We start from the raw sequence: 21,936 nt of genomic DNA on the forward strand, positions 1-21,936 counted from the left end.
GTTCATTTATCTTGGGTCACTATCTCTAGGTCCAGGAAATATGGGCTGGGTCTATGAAATAGAAACCTGCTTTCTCTGAGTCTAAGCTGCCTTCTCCCATGGTGGCTGAAGGAGATTTTCTACCTTCCACATCTTCATCTCTATTTCTCCTTTCTCTTTTTCCTTTATTCTAACAACCTCCTGCCTCCCACCTCCTTCTACCTCTTTAAGGTTTAACGGGCAGCAAATTAGTCAATTGTCCTGGGTCTCAGTCACTTCCCCTACCACTACCTCTACTCAGGGATTTTTAACCTGGGGTCCATTAACTTGCTTTTATCTGGGGGAGGTGTTGGTTATTGCTTTGATAACTTTAATTCAATATATTTTGTTTCCTTTATACATTTAAAAACATTGTTCTACAGTGCCTGGCTTAATGTTTATTAAATTGAATTGACAAGGAGTCTATTGGCCTCACCAGACTGACAAAAGGGTCCGCCACATTGAAAAAATTCAACCTCTGATCCAAGATATCTTCAGCAGGTAGGGAGGCAGGTCAACAGGATCTGGGTCCCCGCACTACTAGAGGCCTCATCCTCTGATTTTAGTCAAGTCATTAACCTTGACTGAGCATTAGTTGGGCATCTACAAAATTCTCTCTCAGTTGATGACCCAAGGAAAAGATAATAGATGAGAAAAGGTTTTGGAAATAGAGGCACCACAGAAATCTCGGGAATATTATCAAACTTCCCTGGGCTTACTCAGTTCCTGAACCCGTCTTCAAAATAAATAAACGGGGGTGGGGGGAGGGGGAGGGGGTGGGGACCAAGGCTAATTATAGACACAGAAAAGCTGGGCATTGTGCTCCAGAATCAGGAAGAATGAAGGATCTGTCTCCGGAAGCCCCCATTATTTGGGGGGAGGGGCTGGAAAAGGGGGGGAACTGCCTGGAATGCAGAGATAAGCCTCTTTGACCCAGCTGTTTGTCATCTGCAGTTGAAATTCTGTTGCTTCCCACTTCCCCCTTCCCACCCCCAGCAAAAAAAAACATCAGAAAAGCCCCCCCCCCCTTACCTTTTGTTAACTGAAAAATAAATTGAGCTTGAGATTAATCCACCACAATCTGAGTTACTGATCTGTAGCATGTGGCTATCTGCAGGAAGTGATTTAGAGAAGCTTTGGGGACCCTAGGAATTTTCTCTTAATTTCCCTACCTGAATTTACCAATATGTGGACTTCCCTGGCCATTTAGGATCATGCAACTTAGAAATGGACAGGGCTTTGGAAATTGTCTAGTTCAACTTTAAGGAGGCCCTGGATCTGAACCCCAGCTCTTTGATGGGTGTTACTGGTCAACCTTGGATAAGCTACCTCATTTCTCTAGATCTGTTTAAATTGGTCTCTAAGGTTCCTCAAACTTTCTCTGTCTGTTAACCATCCGAACTAAAATGTTTTACCCCAATTCAAGAAGGTTAAGAATCAGAGCTCTTGAACCCAAGACTTTGGCCTCTAGATTCAGCACTGATCTTTTGCACTATGATTTAGATAATATACATAAGATCAAGTGATTTTCAGGAGAGCATGAGGTAGGTAGGTTCTATAAGTATTACTGTTATTATGATGATTGTTCTTCAGATGTAACATGGATCAGGAACTGTTTGATTCTAATAATCACTGTCATCCTCACATCCCCACTTTTTAAAAAATAATTGAGGAAAGACTAGATTAGAGAGGTTACTTTTCCATAGTCAAATAACTTGTGAGCATTGGAAATTAGATACTGACTCCTGTTCTTTCCACTATATTGTGATATAGTGATATCAGTTCCATGGTCCTCAAATTTTGAAGAGACTTTTGAATCAATTTAATTAAATAAATAGATATTTATTTATTTAATATTTAATTATTCAAAAAATGTATAAGAATTAAATAAAACCATTAATTATTTAATTGCTTCCACAAACTTCCTTTGAATAGTTAATTTATGCTGGTAACTTTACTTAGAAATTAGATCTTGACAACTAGATGGCACAGAATAAAGTGCCTGGACTCAAGAAGAATTCGGTTCAAATTTGACTTTAGATCCTTATCAGTTGCATGACTTTGGGCAAGTCTCTTAAATTCTGTCTCAGTTTCCTCATTTATAAAATGGAGATAACAATAGCATCTACCTCTTGGGGTTGTTGTGGGGATCAAATGACATGCTTGTAAATTGCTTTGCAAACATTAAAGCTCCAAATAAATGCTAGTTATTTTCATTGTTATTGTTATTATTATTATTATTATCATTATTATCAACAGCATCATCATCATTATTGGGTCTGAGATCTCAGTGAAATCTTCATCCCATCACTACCTTTCTTATTGATGACCTTCGGTGACCTCCATAGAGGATTCGCCCAGTGCCTTGAAGTCTTTCTCTAGTTCATTGAATATCTCAAGGCTAGCATACAGACTAGTCATTTCATCTTTCATTCCTGATAAGTGAGTGAGTAACTTATTTTTCTGCTATTAGATACCTTAAATGAGGCAGGCAAGTGACACAATGGACAGAATATTGTATTTGAAGCCAGGAAGACCTGAGTTCAGATCTTTCTTAGATATTTATGAACTCTAGGACTCTGGGCAAAGGATCACTCAATCTCTGATCTCTCTCTCTCTCTCTCTCTCTTTCTCTCTCTCTCTCTCTCAGTCTCTGTAGCTCTCTCTGTCTTTCTCTGTCTCTGTCTCTGTCTCTCTCTCTCATAGGTAAAACAGGAATGATAATACTACCTACCTCCCAGGGATGTTTTGTGAATCAAATAAGATAATATCTGCAAAGTGCTTTGGAATCTACAATGTGTTATATAAGTGCTAGCTGTTATTAATGTTTTATTACCTTTAGAACTCTAAAGGAATACCAGAAGAGGAAGAGACAAATGCTCCTTCTGAAGAACACAGGGTCTTTTGTTTGGAACCCAAATGTAAGGGCCAAGGAAAAGCAATGATGTGTTGTATGGAGATGACATAACCTGGAGGGAGATTGAACTGGGTCATTTGTTCATAACTGCAGCTAATGAAAAGCAACATATGAGTGAGGTCAAGATGCTAGAACTAACTCTAATCTATAAGAAGTATTTGGTAGTGGCAAGAAGACAAAATTGTTAATAATATGTGAGGGTTCATTGTTAGAAGACCTTTGAATATTAGGCTTAGATGATATCATAGTTCCTAGAATTGGAAAGGATCCAGGAGAGGAACATTCCCTTTAAGTATAGGGATGTAATAGAGTCAGCTCATATCCTCTCAAGAGAACATATTATTAAGCTTTAATTTTTTTTGATAATATTCATTTTGAGATATGAACTTTCATATTTCAGAAGTCAGTAAACTCTACAAATACAGGCTTGAACTTTAGTTTTGTGGTTTGTCATGACTTTAAAAAGTGGTAGAGAAAATGTTAATGATACAAATAAAACTTAAGAGCATCCTCTATATTATATATGTGTATATCTATCTATCTATCTATCTATCTATCTATCTATCTATCTATCTATCTATCTATCTATCTAAATTTTTTCCTGGAGAGCTGATTGTTAAAATTTCCCAGCTCACTGTTTCCTATAACACTCCTTGAACATTTGCTCTTTATCACATGGCAATCATTCAAATATTCAAAATGATTATACCCTCACCTTCTGACTTCTTTGGGTTAAACACACAAGAAATGGGGAGACATGGAAGGTACTTGAGCATGAGAGTAAAATATATGAAGTAGATTGTTCTGAAGATTGTATTTAGGATCAGCTGCAACAAGGATCAACTAAAGGATCCACTGGACCAAGAGACAGATACATATAGGATCCTATGGAAAAGCAACAGGAGGAAGAGGATCAAGGAAAGCATGAGAGACCAGTGAAGTCAAGAAGATTATACTTACCCATGTACATTCTTATGTCTTGCCCTTTGCATCTTTTTTGGTTTCAAAGGGAAAGGGGAGAAAGGAAAGTTTTTTTGTGCCTGCAGTTTTTGTAGAGATAATTTTTAGGTCCTTGTAAACACCTCAATTTTCCATTTGTTCTCATTTCTGAGTCTATTTCTTAAGGGAGCACAATGATCCTAGGAACCTGGCTGCCCTTGATGAGTTCACCATGCCACTTCTGGGTGAATTACATCCCAGGAATACTGAAAGAATTCACAGCTGTTCCTGAGGAGCCATCATCATCAGAAATTTCTCAAAGAAGAGTGCAGAAGAGGAGAGGGGCCACAGAACTGGAGAAGGACTAAAGTTCCCCTTTTCCAAAAAACTAAAATGATGTGTTATAGATTGTTGATCTTGACTTTTATTCTGGGCCAAAAAAAATTTTTTTAAAGTTTCATTAATGTACTTTGTTTTTTTCCATTCAAACATTTACAGAATGCTCTAACTCCTTGAGAAATTTCTTGTAACAAAATAAAACAATTAAATAAAACTAATAATACAGTGACCTCATTTGAAGGCACATGCAACATTCCACATCTGTAGCACCTCCCCCTTCTCTATTGTTTTAGAAAATTTAACAGAAATCTATTTTTTCACTTTCTCTCCACCCACTGGAACAACAAAGAAGAAAAAAACAAATTCTTTGTAATAAATATACACAAACAAAAGAAACTCCTTGATTGTATACAAAAATAGATATATCTCATTCTGCACCCCAATTCCATCACCTTTCTGTTATAGATAGTATAGTTCATCATCAGTCCTCTGGAATCATGAATGGATTTTATATTGGTTCTAGTTCTTATAACTTTTGAGATTATTTCTTTTTTTATTTTGTTTTATTATTATGTAAATTCCAATCCTGGTTCTCATTTCATTCTTCATTATTTTATAAAAGTCTTCAAAACAGTTTGTTTCTTGTATTATTGTATTTATAGTATATATATATATGTATATGTATATATACATATATATATATATATACATATATATATATATATATATATATATATATATATATATATATATTTCACTCTCTACCAGTTCCTATAAATCCTTCTGTCTTTTTGAAACCATCCCTTTCATCATTTTTGCAGCACAAGAGTATTCTTCAATTGATGGGAAATGCCATAGTTTTCTCTTTTTTTGTTTCCACAAAAAGAGCTATTATAACTTTTGCACCTTTTCCTTTTTTCTTTGATCTCTTTGGGTATAGACCTATATAGCACTGACTATATAGTAACTTTGTGAGTAATTCCAAATTGCCATTCAGAATGATTGCACCCATTTACAATTCCACCAACAGTGTGTCAATATATCTGTTTTCCCATTGCCCAGTCAAAATTGTAAAAATGTATATGGATCTCCATCAAAAGCTATTTGGATAATCACTTCTTTCAAAGATTCAAAGTACTGAGACTTCACCAATATATCTCTAAAGCAGACCATGCTAGGTAACACACAAATTCAGAGCAAGAGGCCTTTAATGAAAAGTAAAGTAATAAAAAATTTGAAATTAGTACACATTCTCTGCAACCATACCAAATGGCTGCCTTCTTCCATGATGGCAGGAGATAACTAGTCAATTTTCTAATTAAGTCATTTATTTCAACAGCACAGCAATAGAAAGACAAAATCAGACTATTTGTGTCACTAGAACTGAAAGTTAAAAGTTTGACACTTCTTTGAGTATTCATTTCTCTTACAGTATTACTGCAGCAATATACTGTCCATGTTATGACTTCTCACAGAGAGTGCCAACTTCTCAAAAAGTAAATGAATACTGGGGTTTCTTGCCACAGGTGCCAGTTTCAAGATGTCATATCCAGGTCCTCAACATCTGCATCTGTTTCCATTGTTGATTCCAACTTTGCAACTGGTCTAGCCTCTTTTTTATATAAATATTTTATTTTTCCAATTACATGTTATGAAAGTTTTTCAACATTCATCCACTTGCATATTTAGAAGTTATACACTTTTCTTCCACCTTCCTTCCCAACCCTCTCCTCTCAGTGGTGAACAGTCTAGTGAATGTTGTGCATGTATATTTGTGTTTTTAACATGTTTACTTATGGGGGCAGCTATGTGGCACAGTAGATAGAGCACAGGCCCTGGAGTCAGGAGCACCTGAGTTCAAATCCGACCTCAGACACTTAATAATTACCTAGCTGTGTGGCCTTGGGCAAGCCACTTAATCCCATTGCCTTGCAAAAAACTAAAAAAAAATGTTTACTTATATTAGTCATTTTGTGTATGAGGAATTAGTTTTAAGGGAAAAGAAAGATAAGGAAAAACATGATACATTTTTTTAAAAAGTGAACAAAATTCTTTCAGATTCTGTGGCTTTTTTTTGGTCTGGATGTGGATGGCATTGTCCACTGCCAGTCTCCCAGGGTTGTCCTAGCTCTCTGAACTGCTGAGAGGACCCATATCCATCACAGTTTTTTTTTTAGGTTTTTGTAAGGCAAATGGGGTTAAGTGGCTTGCCCAAAGGCCACACAGCTAGATAATTATTAAGTGTCTGAGACCAATTTTGAACCCAGATACTCCTGACTCCAGGGCCAATGCTTTATCCACTGTGCCACCTAGCTGCCCCCATATCCATTATAGTTGATCAACTTACAATGTTGTTAATGTTTACAATGTTCTCTTGGTTCTTCTTCCTTCTCTCAGCATCAGTTCCTGTAATTCTTTCCATGCTTCTCTAGAGTATGACCATTCATGGTTTCTTATAAAACAATGATACTCCATAACATTCACATGCCGTAACTTGTTCAGCCATTCCCCAATTGATGGACATCATTTCAATTTCCAATTCATTGTCACTACAAAAAAAGCTACTGTGTATATTTTTGAACATGTGGATCTCCATTTTTTATGATTTCTTCTGATAAGGGCCTAGTATTGGTATTGCTGGGTCAAAGAGTATGATCAGTTTTATTGCTCTTTGGTATAGTTCCATATTGTTCTCCAGAATGCTTAGATGAATTCACAATTCCACCAACAGTGAATTAACATCCCAAACCTCCTACAACGTCTCCAATGTTGATTGTTTTCCCTTTTTGTCATTTTAGCCAATCTGATAGATGTGAAGTGGCACATCTTAGTTATTTTTTAATTTTATTTGCATTTCTCTAATAAATAAAAAATTGGAACATTTTTCAGATGATTATATAGAGCTTCAATTTCTTTATTTGAAAGCAACCTGCTCGTATCTCTGATTTATCAGTTGGGGAATGACTTGTAACCTTACAAATTTGATTCAATTCTCTAAATATTTTAAAAATGAGACCTTTATCAGAATCCCTAGGTGTGAAAATTATTTCTGTTTTCCTTCTAATCTTGGCTACATTGGTTTTATTAGTGCAAAAACTTTTTTAAATTTAATATAGTCAAAATCATTCTTTTGTTGTTCCAGATGAATTTTGTTACTATTTTAGGTTTTTTGCAAGGCAATGGGGTTAAGTGGCTTGGCCAAGGCCACACAGCTAGGTAATTATTAAGTGTCTGAGGTTGGATTTGAACTCAGGTACACCTGACTCCAAGGCCAGTGCTCTATCCACTGTGCCACCTAGCTGCCCCCAAATTTTGTTACTATTTTGTTCTAGCTCAATGGAACAGTTATTTGGTAGTTTGGTATGGCACTGAAAAAGCAATGTAATTTGGGTAGAATTGTCTTTTTTATTATATCAGCTCAGCCTAACCATGAGCAATTGATGTTTCTTCCAATTGCTTAGATCAGACTTTGTATAAAAAATGTTTTGTAATTGTGTTCATACAGTTTCTGGATTTGTCTTGGGAAGTAGATTCCCAAGTACTTTGTTTGCAGTTACTTTAAGTGGAATGTCTCTTTCTATCTCTTGCCCTTGGGCTTTGTTATTCATATATAGAAATGCTGATTATTTATGTGGGTTTATTTTATATTCTGCTACTTTGCTGAAGTTGTTAATTATTTCAAGTAGTTTTTTAGTTGATTTTCTAGGGTTCTCTAAGTATACCATCTTATCATTTGCAAGGAGTAAAAGTTTTGCTTCCTCATTGCCAATTCTAATTCCTTCAATTTCTTTTTCTTCTTGTATTGCTAAAGCTAACATTTCTAATACCATATTGGATAGTGATGGTGATAATGGGCATCTTTGTTCCACCCCTGATCTTAATGAAAATGCTCCTAGTTTATCCCTATTACCTATAATATCTGTTGATGGTTTTAAATACTACTTATTATCTTTTAAGGAAAACTCCATTTATTCCTATCCTCTCTAATGTTCTTAATAGAAATGGATGTTGTATTTGTTAAGAGACCCAACTTCTTTCATGAGTCTTTTGCAATACTTTAAAACAATTCCTTGGAATCAGTTCTGTACCTCTAAACTGCTCTGAAGAATATTATAACAGAAAGCAGTCTTGATTTGGAATCAGAGTTCCTGGATTTGGCCATTTATAAGCAGGATGACTTTGGACAAGTCACAACTTCTCTGTGTATCAGTTTCTTTCTATGTAAAATAAAGGGATTGGAATAAAGATCTCTAAGACCATTTCTTGCATTTTATCTATGATCTTATGATTCTATGCCTTAATCATGTTATATGGTGAATCACAACTTTCTAGGAAGTACACTCCTTAGAATTCAGATATTGTGAGAAGTCTATGGACATATCTTCTATATCAGTGATTTCAAAGTCAACTAGAAATGACACTTCTAAATGATTCATAAGGAAAGCCACATATTAACATTATCTGTAATTAATTGTATTTGTGTTTACTTTGTTCAATATTTTCAAATTATATTTTAATCTGTTTAAGTGTTATTTGATTCTTCTGGTCTACATGTATTTGATTATTATTATTTCTAACCTTTTATTTATTTCATTCTATTTTTAAATTCTTGAGTTCTAAATTCTTCCCTGCCTTGTATCTCCTCCCCCATCCTTTGAGAAAGCAAACAAAAATACATAATTTATACATGTGAAGTCATATAAAACATATTTCTATATTCACCATCCACATTTATTATAAATGAAGAGTTGGTGAACAAAATATAAAAAGGGAAGTAGAGATCTATAAGAACCAAAAGGAATTCATTAAAAAAAAAAGAAAAAGATGTTACCAAACAAATTTCATTTCCTTTTTTGACAGATACTAGACTAGCAGATTAGGGGCCTACAGGAAACCCAGTCTGCCTCAGTTTTAGTAAGTGTTTAACAGTCTTTCATGTCATGCTATCCTTTTTGACAAGATGGAGAGGTTTGGGCAAGACAGTACTGCAGTTGAGTGGATTTGTAACTGGTTGGAGTTAATGAAACCAAGATTTATTAATCTATATGCAAAGCAACACTAGCTATTAGGGATAGGAAGACAAACATCTTCCCTCAAGGAGCTTGTATTCTTTGAGGAGAAGCAATGTAGATGCAATACATATAATAGGAGGAAAATTGAAGAGAGAAAAAAGAATTAACTGGGAGGATGATTAAGTTTTTTTGAGGAAGAGGTACCTGAGCTGACCTGGAAGGAAGACCAGAATTCTGACAGATGAAAATGAGAAGAAACACATTCCAGCCAAAGAGGGGCTGATTGTGCAAATGGGAGGTCCTTTGGGCAGTAGCTAGTAGTTTAGTTTGGCTGGAACTAGACTTCACAATGGTAATTAGTATAAAAATAAAAGACTGGAAAGATAACATCTTGTTGGGTAAGGCTAAAGAGTTTGCATTTTATCCTACAGATAAGCATTTATTCCTCAGAAATCAAATGCTAAACATCGGAGTATGATTTATTGTCTTATTGTCTAGACTTAAGAAAATGATAGGGGAGATATTAACAATGCAGATTAAAATTAAAAGTGTGTTGTGTGCATTTTTTTCCCTCAGGGAGTTGATTGTTATTTACCACCACTCAGTTGTGTGAAGGATAGATTGGAGAGGGAAGAGGCCATAATGGGAAGAACAATTAAGAGACTATTGAAACAGTCCAGGAAAGAGGTGCTAAGAGCTTAAAAAGAGTAATTGTCATTTTGGTTGAGAGAAGGTAACAGTTGTGAAATGTTGTGAAAAAAGAACTAATGAGATTTGGTGATTGATGAAGAAGGGAGAGTAGTTGATGATTCCAAGGTTATGAACCTGGTTGACTAGGAAAATGATAGTACCCTCAACAGAAATAAGGAAGTCTACTGTAGCAGGGATGAATTTAGTGGGGGAAGAAAATGAGTTCTGTTCCAAACTTGTGATTTTGAAATGTCAATTGGATACCCAGGGAAGAAATGTCTGGGAGATAGTTGCTGTCATGATTCAAATTCAGGAGATAGATTAGTTCAAATAGAGAAGTTCTTAACAGGTGAATGTCAACTTAGAATGAGGGGCCCTACTAGAGGACCTGAGCAATCTGTCTTTGACCCTCTGTTTAACATTTATTTTAATGCCTTGGATGAAAGAATAGAGGGCATGTTTATCTAATTAACAGCTGACTCAGAACCAGTGGATGACAGAATTAGTATCCAAAAAAACAACTGAAAGATGAAATTCAGCAGAAAAACACTTAGATTCTCCCTCTGTGCCCCTCCTCCCCACCAATCAACTTTACAGATCAAAGATGATGGAGGTTTGAGCAGATAACAGTTCCAGTGAAAAAGATCTGGGGTGGGTTTTTGGTTTTTTGTTTTTGTTAGTTGACTACCAATACAACATGAGTTGATAGTGTTAAGTCAGTGTAAAGCAGTGTCCAAAAAAAGCTAACGTTATCTTAGTCCTCATTTAGAGAAACAGTTTTCAGAACTTCAGGACAGGGTAGTGCTGCTGTAACCTTCTCTGGTCTTACTATGTCTAGAATGTATGCAATTCTGGGTGCCATATGGTAGGAAGAAAGAAAACAGGAGCCACAGGTGGAAAAGGGAAAGAAGATTTAGGCTTGAGGTTAAGACTTACTTCCCAACGATTAGAGCTATTTTAAAGTGAAATAGGTGCCCTCAGGAGACTGAGGTCAACTTCTTCAAGGGAATTCTGAGTGAGTACTTCTCTGGGATTCTTGCTCAGATTACATGTTAGTAGACCATGATTTGGAGATGGTCTCTAAGACTCCTTCCACTTCTAAGAATCTGCATTTTTTAAAGGAAGTAAATCTATCTTTGTTACTAAAAATGTTTCCATTTTTTAAAAAAAACTATGTTTCCATTTTGAAGGAAAACTGTTTCTAATCTGAGAAATAACTTCTTAGAGCCAGCATGTGTCTGGAAAACTAGGGCTGAGAGCTGTGATTTTTTTTTTTAATTCAAGTTCCCTTCCATAATAAAGTTTTGCTTTTAATGTGATTTAATATCATCTTAATTTGAATTCCTGTTCCTTTATCTGATAGAATATCTTCAATTTTTTAAATACTGATGTCTTTGTATTAAAATAATTCTTAAAATTGAAAAATATTTTAATGATGCCTTCTTTGTAACACCATATTCATTTCTCAATATATCCCTCTACTTTCTAATCAATGAAATTTATCTTACTATAAAAATTTTTAAAGGGAAAATATAGTTCATCAAAAATAATTTGCACATGAATTTAATTTGTCTAGTATATTTCTGCGCTCATAGTTTCCTATCTCTTCAATTAAAGGAGGTCTATTTTCTCAATTTTTTCCAGGGATCGGGACTGATCATTGTATTCAGCTTCATTTTCTTGTTCTTTCTATTTCCATCATTGTAGTCATTTTATGTTGCTTTCTTCATTCTGCTTGTTTTTTTAGATATTTTAAACTCTATGTATATTCAATCAATTCTATTTAGTTCTGCTTTCATTCATTCAACAAAATGTAGATATTCTTAAGATATTAGTTGCTAGAAAAGATAGAAATTCTGTATGACATATATGTCATAGATAGAGTATAGGGCTTGGAATCAGAAGACACCTAGATCAAATCTTTTCTCTGATGCTGTGTGATTCACTCTGAGCTTTATCTATAAAGTGAAGAGACTAATGAATAAAAAGGATGTGATGAACAGGGAAGACAGTACCCTAAAATCTCATGTTTTATCAACAAATGTGAAGTAGTGCTAGAAGGTTAGCTATTACACATGATAAAAGGCATAAGTTGAATGGATATTCCTTTTGACAACCATTCCCTAGTCTTTTAGAGGTTGCAGCAGTCATGAAATCTGGCCACAGGGATTGTGGTTCTTCCAGCTTTGACTTTAAACAGCTGGTTGGTGTTTTACAGTCCATGGAGTTCGGGGAATTCAGTCTGCTTTATAGAACAATGGTAATCAATTGTCTTGAAATTCAATTGTTTCTAATGAAAGCTTTTTTTGAATTTTTTCAAAAAAGAATTGTTGTTAGGATCAAATGAGGTAACTTCTCAGAAATGGGGAGGCCCCATAGCCTCTGCTATAGCAGGAATGGCCCCCCCTTTGTAGTCAGCGGATCTACCTTCAAATTCTAACATAGTAACAGTTGAATTTCTCATTGTTCAGTCATTTCAGTCATGCCTAACTCTTCATGACCCTGTCTGATGTTTTCTTGGCAAGATGCTAGGGTGGTGTTCAGCTCTTTTTATAGATGAGGAACTGAGGCAAACAGGGTTAAGTGACTTGCCCAGGGTCACAAAGCTAGTACTTATTAAGGCCAGATATCAACTCAGGAAGAAGAGTTCCAGGCCTAGCACTATAGTGTCTCCTAACTGCCTACACTTGAACTATATGATGTTTTTAATCTTATTTTTTTCAATTATACGTAATGATAGTTTTCAACATTTATTTTTTGTAAGATTTTGAGTTCTACTTTCCTCCTTTCCTTCCTTCCACCCTCCCCTGACAACAACTAATCGGATATAGGTTAGACATGTACAATCAAGTTTAACATACTTCTATAGTAGACATGTAGTAAAAGAAGAATCAGAACTAAAGAGGAAAAAAACCATAAGAAAGAAAAAACAAAACAAGTTTTAAAAAGAGAAAATAATATGCTTTGGTCTATTTTCAGAATCTATAGTTTTGGGGGCGGCTACGTGGCGTAGTAGATAAAACACCAGCCTTGGAAGCAGGAGTACCTGGGTTCAAATCTGGTCTCAGACCCTTAATAATTACCTAGTTGTGTGGCCTTGGGCAAGCCACTTAACTCCATTTGCCGTGCAAAAAAAAACAAAAACCAAAACGAAACAGAATCTATGGTTTTTTCCCTCTGGATGTAGTTGGCATTTTCCATCACAAGTCTTTTAGAATTATTCTTGATCTCTGAACTCCTTAGATAAGCTCAGTCCATCATCATTATCATCTCACAATGTCCCTGATAACATGTATAATGTTCTTCTGGATCTATTAACTTCATTCAACATCAGATTATGCAAGTCTTTCCATGCTTTTCTGAAGTCTGCCCACTCATAATTTCTTTTCTTTTTTCTTTTTTTCTTTTTCAAGTTACATGCAATGGTAGTTTTCAACAATCAATTTTTTTTGCAAGGTTTTGAGTTTTACATTTTTCTCCCTCCTTCCCTTCCCTCCCACCCTCCCCAGCAGAAAGCAATCTAATGTAGGTCATATATGTACAATCATGCTAAACATAGATCCATATTAATCATGTAGTAAAAGAGGAATCAAATTGAATTAAAAAAAAACCAAACCATAATACCTAAAACAACTTTTAAAAATTGAAGATAGCAAGCTTTGGTCTCCATTTAAACTCTATAGTACCTTTTCTGGATATAGATAGTACTTTCCATCACAACTCTTTTAGAATTATCTTTGATTATTGTACTTCTGAAATGAATAAGTCCATCATAGTTGAACATTACTTAATCTTACTGATATTGTATACAGTGTCCCTCTGGTTCTGCTTTCTTCACTCAATATCAGTTCATGCAAGTTATTTTACAAGCTATTATGAAGTCCCATCCCTCATGATTCTTTATAGAACAATAGTACTCCATCATATTCATATGTCACAATTTGATCAGCCATTCCCCAATTGATGGGCATTCCCTTAATTTCTGATTCTATGAAAGAGCTACTAAAATATTTTTGTGCGTGTGGGTTTTTAACCTTTTACATGATCTTTTTGGGATACAGAGCTAGTCCATTCATGATTTCTTACAGAACAATACTCCATTACACTCATATACTACAATTTCAGTCATTCCCTAACTGATGGACCCCTATTGACTTTTTTTTTTTTAGATTTTTCAAGGCAATGGGGTTAAGTGGCTTGCCCAGGGCCACATGGCTAGGTAATTATTAAGTGTCTGAGGCCGGATTTGAACTCAGGTACACCTGACTCCAAGGCCAGTGCTCTATCCACTGAGCCACCTAGCCACCCCACCATTGACTTTTTGATGAAAGTTTTCCTTTTAGGGAATTATATTATCATGATATACTAAAGTTTATAACTCAATTCCCCAACCCTCATTCCCATGTCCTTGATATCTACCACTCTATGATCACAGACTAAGTCCTTGAACACTTGACCATTTCAACAAGGGAATTGTCTCCCTTGGAGCACTCCACTGTCCTGAAAGCTGAGAGCCTCACTGGCCTGATGTATCAAACCAGTGACTATAATAAGTTATAAGGGGTTTGAATATGAGTGCAGAACTATTTAGTTGTCCATGTGGGTTAGAGCTATCCTCATGAGTCTATCTAAAGAAGACATGAAAAGAGGCAAGATGGACATCTCTAATGTCTCTTCCCACTATACATATTCAAGAGAGGCTTTGAATCCTTTCAGGAAGGCAAGCAACAAGTTGGAGCCAGAGGGAGTCACCCTGTTCTTCCCAAAGAGAAGGATACTGGGCAAGAACTGTATGTTTCTGCTTCCTTAAACATCAATCTAGGAAAAAAGTGGCAAACTCATGACTTGTGAGTTGCAACAGCTCTCAGGCTAGTAGGCCAGATCTGTCACGCTAATTTGACCTTCAAGGATCTTTTTCTATTTGAGTTTAACAGTACTGGTTTAGAGATATAAATTTTAGATTCAAGCTAAATTCCTGATCCCTGATCCTTAGTGAGAAAAAGGAAAGGAATATACCAAGCTATATATCTGAGGTTTGACCCCCTTTCCACCACAGTTCCACAATGGACACACAAAGAAAATAGCAAATAAATCCATTTATCCAATTGATAGCAAACAGAAATCAGAGAAAATTTATGTGAGAACATATTCCAGAAAAGTCACATTGAATGAGCTCTCACTTTGGGAGCAAAGTAACTCAGTTCAACCAAGAGAGAACCAGATCTCACCCAGGGAGAAATCCTCCTAAGTCCTTAATGTAGGAAGTTGAGAATAGGAATATGATCAAAGTTCTACATCTCAGCTTCTTCCCAGTGTCTTCCCTCTTTTCACTAACCTAAACAGAGATCAGAAATCTTCTCTCTTGAATCTGGAAGCCAGAATATCTCATCTCTCCCACTCTTAATAACTCTGCTTGTTCCTCATGCAGGCAAGGGGCATTCATTTCCACTACTTAGAAGAGATTTCCATGAAACTGACCCTTTTAACTAAGGACAACAAATTCTATTGTTATTGAAAGGGTATATCAAGACCTACCTTTATGGCTCCACTTACTACTCTCCTATATATATGTGTCTATATCTATATGTCTATCTATATCATCTATCTCTATCTCTATCTCTATATATTATTAACCTGTGAAGCTGAAATTCAAGAAAGTATGGAATGATTCTCTTCTTCTTGTGCTAATTTTGGTCTAATTATTAACACCAAGAAAACTCCATCAGCCATCATCACATCATCCATATGTGGAAACATCAGTTACAGCAAATCGAGTTTTGAGCACTGGGGACACTTGCCTTACAAGAGTCCTTCCCAGGGATGTATGCATTGACAATAAAGTTGACACATGCATTGCCAAAGCTAGCTTAGAATTTGGGAGGCACTGAAAGAAAGTGTGGGAGAGAAGAGGTATTAGACTGATTACAAAGGTCTACAGAGCCATTGTGCTGACCTCATTGTTATATGCCTGTGAAACCTGGACAATCTACCAGCATCATGTCAGGAAAACTGAATCACTTCCATTTAAATTGACTTAGGAAGATTTGAAGACCACCTAGGACAAGATACGAGACACTGAGGTCCTTTCTCCAGCTAAACTGCCTCGAATTCCAACATTATTACAGAGAGTGCAACTGTGATGGACTGGACACATTCTTAGAATGCCAGACATAGGCTTGCCCCAAAAAGTAGTTTATAGAGAGCTCACAAGGAGGTCAGAAAAAGCAATACTGGGATACCCCAAAGGTCTCTCTTAAGAACTTTAGAATTGATTGTGTAGCATAGGAGCCACTGGCTCAGGACTGCCCAGCATGGCACACCTTCATCAGTGAGGGTGCTGTGCTCTGTGAGGAAGGCAGGATTGAAGCAGCACAAAGGAAGTGTGATATATGTAAATTCAGTGTAAACTTAAGTGTTCCCATGTACTATTTGTGCCCAACCCGTGGCAGAGCATTCCGAGCTCATATTGATCTGTTCAGCCACAGGCAGACACACTGTAATTTGTCTTAAACATAATGATGTCATTTTGGTCTTCTTTGATAACAATGGACATCAACCATTTCCCTCTAGTAGAATGCAAGTTCTTTGAGGAAAGGGACTGAATTTTTTTTTATGTTTGTATTTCCAGTGCTTGACCCATAGTAAATGTTTAATAAATACTTTTTTCATTCAATCATCTTATATGTAGACAATCAGCATTCATTATTAATTGTGACATACATATGTCACAATTGTGGATTGTGTTTATAGATAGATCATACTTGGAAATGCTGGTGATTTTCTTCCAGGAATTACTAGGTGAAGGTGGTTCCTTGACTTATGACTGGATAGGGCAATCTGATAGGGTTTTCCCAGACACAGAAAACTAAATCTTGGAGCAGTTAGTACAAGATGCAATAAATTATGCTTTTGTTCCTAGAAAAAAATGAAACTCATTAAATAGCACATATTATTAGTCTTTCCTTAATAATTCTTAAGGATTCATTTTAGAGAAAAATCATTTTTAAAAAGACAAATGAATACAAATTAAGTGTTTTCTCATGCTAAATTTCACTGTTATTAATTATCACTGCTTAATCTAACCATGATTTTCCTTATTCTTTATCAACATTTAATTTTCTCACAAGTAAGTGAAATCTGGAAAATTAAATAAAAGACTTTTTTTCTATCTGCATCTTGTTTTTTCTACCTCTTCTGAAGTTTTCATGGGGTCTGAGAATCTTTGATGAGAAAGGCCTTCAGCTACATCTTCATATTTTTCTCAGTCTGTTAGTGGTGCTTTGCTGTATTGGTAAGCAGGATTGTTGGTTACTCTTACCCCTATGACTCCCCATTTTTAGGAGTCTTGACCATTTCTAGCAACACAGTACCTTCCCCCCCATCTCTTATGCAGGATTCAATCATACTAATAACCATAGCAGTCTGGCACTAACTATTCAGTAAGGCTTTTCCCTCACCCTCCCTTTCTCCATCTGAATATTTTCTCAGTTTCCCATCCTTACCTTCCTTAAGATGGAAAGGACTAGTTTGTCAGTTAAAGTCTGGCCTACCAGAGTCATGGCCAATACAAATATTCCTAGGGTTAACTGAGGAGACTGTTGGAGGATTTTCACTCCAAAGCAATGGCATCCACTTCCAGTACCCTGATCTGCTTTCAACACCAAGTTAGCACTACATAAGAAAAGGAGCCAATTTGCCTCCTTCAATATTTAGGAGACTTAGTTATAGCCACAGTCTGGTCCTCCAAAAGGAAAAAACAAACCAACCAAAAACTGATTTTCTATTTCCTAAAGTGGTTTTCTGCTTCCTGCAGTAGCTCTCAACTTAGCTTTCATGATCAAAAGAGAAAAACGCAGAAAGATCGTGGTTCTAACAATGTCTTGGTGTCCACAGTCCCTAAAACTGGCTCATATTTTTTTTTTGTAATTAGGAGAGAGTTTTCTTGGCAAATAAATGATTAATCAGGTCCAACTACTTCTTTCCTCTTTGTCCCTTGAAACTTAATATTTGTGTACGTTATTTGCCTAGAACCCTAAAGATTACACCATAACCAATCATCCTAGAGCAAACCCTCTTCTTAAAGGAGCTTTGCCTTTCCTTCAATTCTGAGAATGATTTAATAAAAAAACTTGAACAGAACAATTTTTAAGTAACTATTTCATGATTTCCTTATATCCATATTACATGGGTGTGCAGGAGCTGGCTCATACTAACTCAAGAACCTATGGTTAAATTTTTAGTGTGTACATTTACACTAAATGCAAATAAGTAAATGCTATGTCAGCATTTCTCATGCTAAATTTCACTGTTATTAATTATCACTGCTGTCAGCATTTACTTGATTTATTGTTTACTGATTGTCAAGACTTAAGAAAATGATGGAGAAAGTATTAATAAAATAGATTAAAATAAAAATGCATTGTGTATATATTTTTCCCTTGGAAAGCTGATTATTTAGTATTTCACAGTGCACTATTACCTATGGATAATACTAATCTGATTAGTTTATTTTTGTGAGTTGGATAGAACTATTAAAAAATTTTAAAATATATAGCCTTCCTACTTTCAAAAAAATTTGAGATTAAAAACAGCAGGAGATAGAAACATATCAGAATCTGTCTAAAGGAAGCAGAGAGGGTAGATTATTTCAATCACCTAAGTGAGCAGATCACAATGCTGGGGCAGTAAATCTGATTAATTTCTGGCAGCAAAGGCAAAAGAGGAAATGTGTTAAATATGGCAGTTTTCAATTTCTGTTAACATAAAACAAAACAAATTCATCTCTGGAGACAACCTTTTCCCTGAAACTAGCCCCAAGCAGGAATGGATCTTATGGGTTCTTATATAAAGGATCTTGAGGGATTTAAAGTATAATTTCTTTATAAAAGATTCAGAAATTCTGGCCAGCCTAATGATTTTTATGTTGCCACCTTATAAAAAACGAGATCATGCCATTTAATAGTTGGGAAATGCAAGATTTCTTTGGTGCCAGTAACCCCTCCTCCAATTTCATCCAAGCTATCCTCTGATAGCTTCAGCCTAATTGATGATCTGTATGAGTTGTGACCTCCCATCCCATCAACATTTTTCTCCTTGGGGTTAGTCATCTTGAGATGGACCTCTCTGAAGCTTACTGAATAACAATCACATGTTATATTGTGTGTTCTATATAGAAATCTTTCATCTTGGTAGGATCTGCCAGAGAGACAGAGACAGAGACAGAAAGACAGAGGAAAAGGGAGAAACAGAGACAGAGAGACAGAAAGAGACAAAGACAGAGGCAGACAGAGACAGAGGGAGCAAGACAGAGACAGAGACAGAGAGAAAGACAGGCAGACAGAGTGAGAGACAGACAGAGAGAGTGAGAGAAACGAGAGAGAGATGAGAGAGAGAGAAGAAAGGGAGAGACAGACAGAAAAAAGGGAGAGAGACAAAGAGATACAGAGAGCAGAGAGAGACAGAGAAAGGGAGCGTGAGAGAGATTCAGAGAGAGACAAAGAGGCACATAGAGAGAAGACAGATAGATGGAGACAGAGTCAGAGAGATGGAGAGGCAGAGAGCTATGGAGACAAAAAAAGAGAGAGATAGACATAGGCTTAAAGAAAAACTTGGTCCAGGAGTTAGAAGACCTGTGTTGGATTCTGCTTCATATAAGTTGTGTGACTTTTGGTGAACTATCTAAACTCTCTTAGTTTCAGTTTCCTGGAAGATGTGTGGATAAAACAAAGATAATGATATTTTTACTATTTCACTCTTACAATGATTAAATGAGATAATGTATATAACATAGTTCATCAACTTTAACTTTACATAGCCACAGTGGTTAGTCTATAAATAAGCATTTTATAAGGGCCTTCTATGTGCCATTCAGTGGTGCTGGAGGGGAATGAAAAGATAGACAAGAAATTCACAAATTAATGGGGGGATACAACATGAAAACAACACTCTATTATCAATAGAGATTCATGAATCTCTCTAAATATTAGTTATATTTGCCTTTCTCCCAATTCTGAGAATGATAAAGTAATTTGAACAGAACAATTATGTATAATATATCTAGATCTATATCTAGATAGATCTAGATACACAGTAAATATGAGAAATACACATATTTATATATCTATATACATATATAAAACATATACGTGATGAATTGTAGATAATTAAAAGAGAGAAAGCAATAAAATGATGGGGAATTGAGAAAGGCTTCTTTCAGTTTTATTTTTTCATTTACATGTAAAGATAATTTTCACCATTTAACTTTTTATAAACTTTGAGTTCCACATTTTTCTGCCTTCCTTTCTTCCCTCCCCCTTTCCATGACACTGAATAATCTGTTATAGGTTATATATTTACAATCATGTTTAACATATTTCCATATTAGTCATGATGTGAAAGAGGATTTAAAACTAAAGGGAAAAACATAAGAAAAAGAAAAACTCATAAAAAGTTTTTAAAAAGTGGAAATAGTATGCTTTGGTCTGTATTCAAACACAATTGCTTTTTCTCTGCTTGTGGATGACATTTTCCAACACATGTGTTTTAGAATTGTTCTTGATTGGAAAAGGCATCTTGTGGATGGTGGGTCTTTAAACTCAATTCCTGAAGGAAGATAAGGAGAGACTATCAAGAGGGTGAGAATTCCAGACACTGAAGGAAACAGCCAGTGAAAATGCACTGTGATAGAAGGCATGTACATCCTCTTTCTCATCATCATCAACCACAAAGACAAGAATTTATTAAGTACCTATTTTATACTAAATACTGCTAAGCAATGGCAGTATAAAGAAAGGCCAAAATGTGGTCCTGGATGGGAAGGGTTCTCAGAGAAAGGATGGAAGTGTTGGGTGAGGGCAGGGGCAGGGGCTGAGTAATGAAGGAGAATTAGGAAAGGTTTCGTTCAAAAGATGAGATTTAAACTGAACCTGGAAGGAATCAAGGGAAGATGCAAGTCAGAGGTGAGGAGGGAGAGGGTTCCAAGTCAATGAAATGCAAGGAAAGCTGGGAGATAAAGGGTCTTGAATGATGATTAGCAAGGATACCAGAGTGGAGAAACAGGAAGATCCAGGCTGTGAAGGTCTTTAAAAAAACCAAACAGAGAGGGGACAGCTAGGTGGCATAGTGGATAGGACACCAGCCCTGGAGTCAGGAGGACCTGAGTTCAAATGTGACCTCAGACACTTAATAATTGCCTGTGTGACCTTGGGCAAGTTATTTAACCCCATTACCTTAAATAAATAAAAAATTTAAAAAACAAACAGAGAATGTTAATTTTGTTTCTGGAGATAATAGGGTACCCACTGGAGTTTACTGGGGGAGAGAGAGAGAGAGAGAGAGAGAGAGAGAGAGAGAGAGAGAGAGTGTGTGTGTGTGTGTGTGTGTGTGTGTGTGTGTGTGTATGTAGCATGGTCAGACATCTGCTTTATGAAGACCACTTTAGCAGCTAAGTAGACAATGGACTGAGTAGGAAGAGATTTGAGGCTAGAGACCCATCAAAAGGCTATTGCAGTTCACTAGCTACATTGGAAATGCCTCTGACCTACACCACAGGAGAGATGTGAATGAAGAAAAGACAAGATTGACAACATACTGGATATGTGGGGTGAGTGAGGATAAAAAATGACACCCAACTTTGAATCTGCATGACTGGGAGGATGGTGGTACCCTTTGCAATAATAGGAAAACTGGGAAGTGGGGAAGGTTTGAGGGGGGAAAAGAATGATCTCTGTATTGGACATGTTGAGTTTGAGATGTTGATAAAATATACAATTTGAGATGACCAATAGTCATTTGATTATAAGAGATGAGGTTTTAGACTCAGAAGACCTGAGTTTTGAGTGATGGTTCTGCTATTTATTAGTTATGTAAACTCAGACAGTTATGTGTTACAGTTATGTAAACTCATCTCTGAGCCTTAGCTTCCTCATCTGTAAAATGGATGTCATTACATTTACATTACCTGCCTCACAAAGTTTTTGTGAAGGAAGTACCTTAAAACATTATAGAGATATCATTTATCCT

This window comes from Macrotis lagotis, chromosome 2, assembly GCF_037893015.1.
Source record: "Macrotis lagotis isolate mMagLag1 chromosome 2, bilby.v1.9.chrom.fasta, whole genome shotgun sequence".
In the NCBI taxonomy this organism is placed as follows: domain Eukaryota; kingdom Metazoa; phylum Chordata; class Mammalia; order Peramelemorphia; family Peramelidae; genus Macrotis; species Macrotis lagotis.